Source organism: Oreochromis aureus, linkage group 3, assembly GCF_013358895.1.
Source record: "Oreochromis aureus strain Israel breed Guangdong linkage group 3, ZZ_aureus, whole genome shotgun sequence".
Lineage (NCBI taxonomy): Eukaryota > Metazoa > Chordata > Actinopteri > Cichliformes > Cichlidae > Oreochromis > Oreochromis aureus.
The window spans coordinates 102,660,565-102,670,248 of record NC_052944.1 but is presented as its reverse complement, the minus strand read 5'-3'; positions in this window follow the sequence as shown (position 1 = coordinate 102,670,248).

Below are 9,684 nucleotides of genomic sequence, written 5' to 3'. Positions count from 1 at the left end.
CTTGTTTTACTTTGGCAGCATTCAGTCCAAGGACTAATAACCATAACCAAAACCCTGGGTCCCACTGACCCAGAACTGTAACACTTTCAATAGCACTCTGACACTCGTCTGACCAAACAAAATCAATCTTTGGACGGAATAGATTAGTTAATGGTTGGACTATGGAGGAGAAATTTTTGCAAAGGTTCGTGTGACAACTGCAACAAAACTTTGGAACATCATGCTTCATACCAGGGAAAAACATGCTTTAACAAAAGCTGGAAAGTTTTTCTGACACCTAAGTGTCCAAACCACTCGCTTTCAGGAGCTAGAGACAGGACCTTATGTCACTATGTGGTTGGCATAAAAATCTGTTTAACTTTACTCCAGTCTGCACTTTCCACAACTGATGGAGACCACTGAGGCATTAAAACATCTTGTTCTACAATATAGCCTTGTTGGTCCTGACCTAATCAGCACTTACCACACATCTTTGTAATGTTTCGTCTGCTTGTTGGGCTGAGGACAAGTGTTTTCTGCTCAGCGGGAGTGATGCATTCTTCAAGAATCAATTATGCTCCTCTGACTCCAACGAAACTGGAGGTAACAAAACATTGTTTTCTTCAGTTTGCACATTATCCTCCTTGGATAATAAGGACATCAGTACAGAAGCAGAGCATGAAATTTCAACATATTTACATGATTGTGCGCATTTAACCACACAGGCAAGATACAGCCCAGAGTTTCCAGAAGAATCTGGGATCTTCTGATTTAGGGATCCTACAGACTTGGAAGCACTTAACTTCCAGCAATGTCAATCCCCATAACATGGCCACACCATCTATTAGTAGGGCAGAGCAAATGGCAACAGGTAAAAATCCAGTAACAAGTTTAGATTTTTTGTAAACTTTGTGAATTGGCCTGGGAGCATAACCCCTCCCTATCCCATGCAGAACAGAGTTGAAAATGGTATTCTTAGTTGAGAAAAGTAAGATGCTAGAGAGGATGATAGTCTGGGAACATCCAGTGTCCCTCAAAATACATACTGATCTTTAGATAAGAGGGATCAACTGTCAGTGATACCAAATCATCAAAAATGAAAGGTTAAAAACAAGGGTCAGACATCTCACCACCACAACCAAGGACCTCATTGCAGGAGTCTACTTGCACAAAACTAACTTGGGAATTTGATAACACTTTATGTTTTAGCGCTAAACATTCAGTGATGACATATCCAGGTTTGTGACAATAAAACATTCACGATTTTCCTTTGAACCAACTGATTTAGTCATGTGAGGCTGTTGCCCTTATGAGTATGAGTCTGTGGTCTGGGAGAGAGTCCTGTAACTCTCTGTCTGCAAAATACAGTATATAATGACCAATGTTGGGCAAATATATACTTCTTCAAAAAAGTAACTGAGTTTTGCAAACAACAAAGTTTTTTGCAGATGTTTACCTAAAAATGCAGCAAAGGCGCTTTTTTAAATAAACATTTCAAAATATTTACAGAACAATCAGCTGATCTGCATCAAATTTGATGTGCTGTGTTTTGGCTCACAGACGGAGAGTGCTTTTGAGCGTTTTCGTTATAAAACACAGTTTTTACCGTTTCTTCCGGAAGTAAATATAAACAACGATAGTATTCAGGAAAAAAACAACATATTTTTTATCATAACTATGGTTTTACGTGGCCTATCAACGCAATTTAAAAATTGTTATAGTTTTTAAATTATGGTGTAGTTCACACTTTTTCCATCAATTGTTTGGTCTGTCCTGCTCACATCTCCAATGGTTGTACACGTTGTCATTAACGTGGCTTCACTCCACATCAGCCACGCCGCTTTGCTAGCTAAAACACCAGTGTCGGCACATAAGGACGCTGTCATAGCCTGTCAACCACGTTGATTAGCTGCGTATATACGAATGTGAATCGCATCATTGGCTGGAGTATGGGATAAGGTGGCATCGTTCTAATACTATACTGGAGCAGCCAGTCACTTACTGACTAACACTGCAAAACAGAATTGTTAAAGTTTTAATTTTAATTTCAATTCAGGTTAGATTTTTTTTGTGTGCAGAGACCGTGCCAGGACTGCGCAATTGTGCACGCGCGCAGCTTAGAGTGAACATTGCATATAAATCAAATATTAATATATCATTCATATATCAAATATTCATGTATTCATAATCATATATTCAAATATTCAAATACCTGTCATCTTCACATATTTAAGTTTGTATTACCACAGTCAGAGATGCTGCTGTTTTTCATTTGATTATTTTTAACATTGTATGCTAACCAACAGCAGTCACAGTTTAATATTTATTGTTCTATTTTGATGGAATAGAATAATATCGTAAAATAGATGATTTTCTACTTCCCAGTTTGTCTTCATTGAGTTGTCAGTAATGTGACAATAACTCAGACTGCAAGTAAGAGACTGATGGGTGATGCTCAGTGATGTCAGCTGACAGAACGATTCAGTGCACTAACATGAGGATCAGAGTGTTTGCTGAGGAAATACACTGGTCCCTTAATAGTTTCAACATGAAACAAATACATGGTCCGCTGTTTATGTAACAGAGGCAGAAATTTCTCTGTGTGCATGTGGAGAAATCTGCTGTTAAATCAGAACATGAGAAAGTTTCAGGTGGCATTAAAACACATGAAAACAACACTGCACTCACTCATAGGTCAGAGGTCATGTAGAGTATTCACACTGACACCAAGAGGAGAAAAACAGCTAGCAGCAGAGGCAGTGAGGCATCCTTTCCAGCTAAACAGAAGAGGAATATAAAGATAATGAAGGCCACAGTTTGAATCAGTCTTATCTCATTCAATACAGTGGTGTACTGACAGATCCAGGATCAGTGCAAATCATCAGCAGTTTGATCCACATATGGATTGAAGTGTATTTGTGAAAATGCTGGACTGTTCCTTCATCGGTGTGTAACAGTACGTGTATGAGAGCCATGTAATGTCCATGTGTGCATGCTGAAAGACATGGTGCTGGTCTGACCCCCCTCCTCCTTTCAGGGTGGAGCCTGCTGGAGTCCAATGGCTGACACCAGGTCTGAGGAAGTGTAAGTGAGTTTTTAATGTGATTCATGAAAACAAAGCAGCACACATTCAACCATCTTCAAACTGTCACATCACTCATTCACATCTCTGATGTCAGGAGTCATCATCAAAGTGTCAATCAATGAACAGATGATGGATCAATAACTGCAGCTGGATTGTGTTTGTTCTCTCCATCAGATTCCTGTCAACTCACAATCGACACAAACACAGTTCACAGAAACCTCCAACTGTCTGACAACAACAGGAAGGTGACACGTGTGGAGGAGGTTCAGTCATATCCTGATCATCCAGACAGATTTGATGTTCGTCAGCTGCTGTGTAGAAATGGTCTGACTGGTCGCTGTTACTGGGAGGTCGAGTGGAGAGGATTCGTTTATATATCAGTGAGTTACAGAAGAATCAGAAGGAAAGGACGCAGCGATGACTGTTGGTTTGGACACAATAATCAGTCCTGGAGTCTGAACTGCTCTTATGATGATCCTCATTCAATCTGGCACAATAACAGACAAACATGGATCTCCTCCTCCTCTTCCTCCTCCTCTTCCTCTGTCTCTAACAGAGCAGCAGTGTATGTGGACTGTCCTGCTGGCACTCTGTCCTTCTACAGAGTCTCCTCTGACACTCTGATCCACCTCCACACCTTCAACACCACATTCACTGAAACTCTTTATCCTGGGTTTTGGGTGGGTACTCAGTCCTCAGTGTCTCTGTGCTGAGTTGAGTGTAAAGAGTGTCTCCTGTTAGAGAAACACTCTGACAGTTGAACAGATAGTTCAGTCTGTACATGTCTGTCTCTTTCACTCAGAAACGCGTTTTCAGATTCATGGATTCAATCAGTTGATTGAGTTTTAAACTGTTCTAAATGATTCCTTGTAAACTTCTTCCTCTTCATTCCTTTAGAGATGGAAGCTCCCATTATTTCAGCATCCACATGTTGTTTTTCTGTATTTTTTCCACTCAAAACTTCACAGTGAATATCAGTATGTTGTGTTTCTCTGAAGCTCAGTTCACAACCAGCTCCTCTGCATTTTCAACAAGTCTGAGCTCATTAAAATGAATCCAAATGTTTGATTTTTCTTTCTTAATGGGATATTTCCAAACTCTTATTGTTTCACTCATTGTTGGAATCTCATCATTTGAAAGTGTTTCAGCCAAAGAAGCTGAAAATATTGGCTAAATAGTTTTGAATGCAGTTCTAACCAGAAAATGATTGTATTGAGGGATCATAATGCATGTGGCTTATCTAATAAACAGCCAAGGCTTCAATCCTCATGTGAAACTAGTCTTGTGTTTTTCACATGTTGAGCAAGAACGTGGTGCAGGATGTTGTAACAGCTTGGTTATAAAACTCTTAGAAATATGTAAACATGTGTGTATAGCACTGCATATGTTGTGTATCATTTTAGTTTGTATGACACATGAAAACTATCACAAAGGGTCCTGGTGAAGAATCGGATGGACTTTGGTAACAGACATTGAATTTGCTTTGATGTCAAACGAAGCTGTTTCACTGATTTTCATGCAGCTCTAATTTCATAAAACGCTGCATCACAAACCAAGAGGAAGTGATGTCACATGTGTTTAAGTGCACAAAGCAAAATGAGCTCTATTGCTGACAATAAGTGATTTTGAAACAGACTGAGCATTTCTGAGGCCCAAAATAAATTTAGTAGTTCACTGAACAAACAATGGGCTTTGAGCTCATTTCTTTCATCATTAGTATGTATTTTATATATATGTGTATGTGTATATATATATATATATATATATATATATATATATATATATATATTTAAAAATACACCCATCTCGCGCCCCTGCAGCAGGCGGTTTATCCTTCAAGCTCGGGTCCTCTACCAGAGGCCTGGGAGCTTGAGGGTCCTCATGCAGTATCTTAGCTGTTCCCAGGACTGCGCTCTTCTGGACAGAGATCTCCGATGTTGTTCCCGGGATCTACTGGAGCCACTCGCCTAGCTTGGGAGTCACTGCACCTAGTGCTCCTATTACCACGGGGACCACCGTTACCTTCACCCTCCACATCCTCTCGAGCTCTTCTCTGAGCCCTTGGTATTTCTCCAGCTTCTCGTGTTCCTTCTTCCTGATATTGCTGTCATTCGAACCGCTACATCGATCACTACGGCCGCCTTCTCCTGTTTGTCTACCACCACTATGTCCGGTTGGTTAGCCACCACCATTTTGTCCGTCTGCATCTGGAAGTCCCACAGGATCTTAGCTCGGTCATTCTCCATCACCCTTGGGGGCATCTCCCATTTTGACCTCGGGACTTCCAGGTTATACTCGGCACAGATGTTCCTGTACACTATGCCGCCCACTTGGTTATGGCGTTCCATGTATGCCTTGCCTGCTAGCATCTTGCACCCTGCTGTTATGTGCTGGATTGTCTCTGGGGCATCTTTACACAGCCTGCACCTGGGGTCTTGCCTGGTGTGATAGACCCCAGCCTCTATGGATCTTGTACTCAGAGCTTGTTCTTGTGCTGCCATGATTAGTGCCTCTGTGCTGTCTTTCAGTCCAGCTTTGTCCAGCCACTGGTAGGATTTCTGGATATCAGCCACCTCCTCTATCTGCCGGTGGTACCTACCGTGCAGGGGCCTGTCCTTCCATGATGGTTCCTCGTCTCCCTCCTCTTTCTTGGGTTTCTGCTGCCTGAGGTATTCACTGAGCACGCTGTCCCTACCAGATACTATGGGGCGATCATGGCTCAAGAGTTGGGAGTTCGCCTTGTAATCGGAAGGTTGCAGTCTCCGTCGTTGTGTCCTTGGGCAAGACACTTCACCCGTTGCCTACTGGTGGTGGTCAGAGGGCCCGGTGGAGCCAGTGTCCGGCAGCCTTGCCTCTGTCAGTGCGCCCCAGGGTGGCTGTGGCTACAATGTAGCTTGCCATCACCAGTGTGTGAATGGGTGGATGACTGAATGTGTAAAGCGCTTTGGGGTCCTTAGTCCTTAGGGACTAGTAAAGCGCTATACAAATACAGGCCATTTACCATTTACTTGACAAGATGATCATTGGCTCATTGTTGAATACAGTGGCCCAGGTGGAGTCTGACCTCTGACCCTTTGCTGCATGTCTTCTGTGTTATCTCCACTTTCATGTCTGATCTTCTGCTGTATTGTCCAAAATAAACGTACGATTCATTTTATCATTTCCAACACTTAAGAAGATCTTTAGTTTGGGCAGTACAGTACAAAATAACACATATTGTACTATACTGCCCACTTCCTGATCTTATTGGATCTGTGTGTGAGGTTGGCGAAGGAAACACATGTTTACTGAGTGAATCGCTGCCATTAGGAACTAGTTTTTCATATCACAACCTAGAAATCAGACAGGACCATTTCTTGAAGTGAAAAGTCGTAATTGGAGGAAAATAATTGTATAGTTTGTGTGACTGTTGTTTGTAAATGAAGAATTGTCCCAACTACATGTGCTGCTGACCTTTGACCTTTTCTTTAGGTGTGCAGAGGAGTCTGTGGAAACATCCAGAACTGAGGCAGTGCTACAGATGTCTTCAAATAAAGTGGTGTATTATCCATGTTTTATATGGATCACATCCAGTATCCTGATCTAACGAGCCCCCTTTTTGTGGATTTTAGAGCCTCTGACTTTTGCTGCGTCTGCGTCTCATTTCAACCACAAGAGCAAGAACTGGATGAAGAAATGGGGCGAGTGGGGTCAGTGTAGTGCACGTCAGCTGTGCTCACACATGCTTTCAAAAAGAACATGTGTATTCATTGGCAGCATTAAGGTGCACTTTAGTCTTCATAATAATAAAGTATTGTGACTTTATTATTGTGAATCCTCACAGTCATGTTGCAGCTCTGCTTTGCTTTAAGAAAATGTTCTACCAGGATGTTACTTTCCTAAACGTGTTCTCCAAATGTTCCCAAAGACTTTGTTCTAAATAGTTCTACATGGCTAATGTGTACCCAGTTTAATATTATTCTTTAAGTGTGTGTGTGTGTGTGTGTGTGTGTGTGTGTGTGTGTGTGTGTGTGTGTGGGGTGGGGGGGGGGGAATGTGTGTGTGGTGGGTGGGTGGGTGGGGGGAATGTGTGTATTCATGATCGTTTCTGTTAATGAGAGTGTGGGGAGTGAGTGGGAGGGTGGGGTGGGGTGGGCTGGGCTGGGGTGGGGTGGGCTGCTTTTAACCATGTAAAGCACTTTGTGCTACAGGGTTTTTTTGTATGAAAAGTGCTTTATAAATAAAGATTGATTGATTGATTGATTATGAAACATAACATTCACACTAAGTTTAAGAAGGACACACAAACACCATCTGTCCTTTCATCATGTGTACAAACGTGTTCAGACCAGATGTCAAATGTCCTGTGAATGGATGCAAATGTGGATCGTTCCAATAAAATGAGACAGTTTTGTAAGTGGATCACAGTTTGAAGTTCATCGAAACCTATAAGAACATGTTATTCCAAACAAACTTTATCCAACAGGAAGAAGCATCAGGGGAACAGGAAACATTCAAACATGTTTACTGTAAGAACTGCACAAAGGAAGGAAACACAATCCTACACACGACCACTTTAAAATGGACATTTAGCTTTTCAAACATCAGGGAGTGCTGCAATAACAACACTGTGCCCATTCTGATCAAATTGAAAGATTTATAGAGATTTATCCATGTGCTGTAAAATATTTGATATCAACATATATGCAGATTAGTAGGAGCATTTTCTTCATATTGATTTAGAGTTCGGTACTATGAATATGTATGATTAACATCTGTGTACATGACGAGTTATGAAAATTCAAAGTCAGGCTTTCAAAGGACGTCAGAATTGGAGTCGCTGGCCGTTTATCAATGTTTATCAATGCCCAAGTACGCGAGTACGTACTCGCGTTGTCGGTGAGTACGTACTCGCCGGTTGAAAACGATGTGCCGGGAGTCCGCTGTTGAGTTTTGGACGAAATGCATTCTGGGATATATAGCTGTCCCAAGTCCACACCGATGCATACTCGATAAAACGGGCGGATCGAGAACACATCCGGGACTTTTTCGCGTTCTCGGCTTGATGCGTACTTCGAATTGGAACAGTACTTGGTCTCCGACTGATGACGTATCACGAGTACACGAGAACGCAAGTACGCACAAGTACACATATTGATAAACGCCCTCTATCTGTGACTTTCCCAGAGGAACCTACCTGAGGGATTATTAAAGATCTGTCTATGTAGAAAGACTTGCATTTATTCACAGTGTACAATTCTTTCTAATCTATTAACACCTTCCTCCAAATCCTGTTTCTGCTGCATCAGAAGGGCTCAAACCACCTGCTGTTGTCTGCTGGACCATAAATTCTACTTTATGATTCTTTTCAAAGATAAAAATGTGAGTTTATTTGTGAACTCTGTGAAATGCGTCTGATGCATCTGATTTATTAACCCTCGCGAAGGTTAATAAAACAATGAAGGGCATCAGCCCCCCACAACAGGGAAAAAGAGGCAGCGATCATGGGCTGAGGACAAGCGAGTGCAGGAGAGCAGGAAAAGGATGGACAGACTGTTTTCACTTCTTGAAAGATTAGTTCCAAAATGAGTTAGGCATTAAGAAATGTAGTTATATAAATATGTATTTTTTACGTTGTTATATGTGTTGCATTATTTTAAAAGTTTTATGTTATTAATAAATTGATTACAACAAACAGTAATTGTCACTGAACTCATTTTATTTACAGCTAACTTTGAACAATTTTACATCGATATTTATTTGATGACAATAAAGTAAATAACAATAACAATTAAACAAGAATATTTCAAATATACCAACAATATTTAAAGAAGGAAAAAAACATCTACAGTTGTTCACACAGGATTAACCTGAGTGACCTGTTCCTGGATCATTTCTTTAACAACTGTAATAGATTACAGGAAGTCTCTGTCAGTGTTGCTCAAAATGTCGAAGCAAGATCAGACATGGATGGGGTGCTGCAACTGAGACCTGCAGTTTTTTCTGATCGGCGAGTGGAGAATCACACAGGGTGGTCTGCAAAGACAGCTTTAGGATCCTTCCTCCCACTGTCCATTGCATCATCGATCCACAGGGTTTGCAGGGCTGGCTCAATCGACGGCTGCCACACCACTAACATGTTTTCAGAAATATACAAGCAGGAGATGGTGGATGCTATATTACTACTAGTACAATACTTGTAACTCTGTAGCAGACAACAGTTCGATAAAATTCTATGTAAAAAAAAAAGGAAACAAAAGATAAGATTCTATAAGTTTCAAATATTTAGTTTATATATTTTAATATAACACAGTAAATGTCTATGAATGACTGGTGTTGTGCCAAAAAAGGATCTTCTGCCAAAAAATGATTTCCGATATTTGCAAAATAACTGATTGCTGGTATTTGAACTGCTATAAATAACTTGTTGGTCTATAATACGTGAAACATATGTCAAATGTGGGCAACACGGTGGCACGGTGGTTAGCACTGTTGCCGCACAGCAAGAAGGTCCTGAGTTCAATTCCACCATCAGGCCGGGGTCTTTCTGTGTGGAGTCTGCATGTTCTCCCCGTGTTTGCGTGGGTTCTCTCCGGGTACTCCGGCTTCCTCCCACCGTCCAAAGACATGCAGCTTGTGGG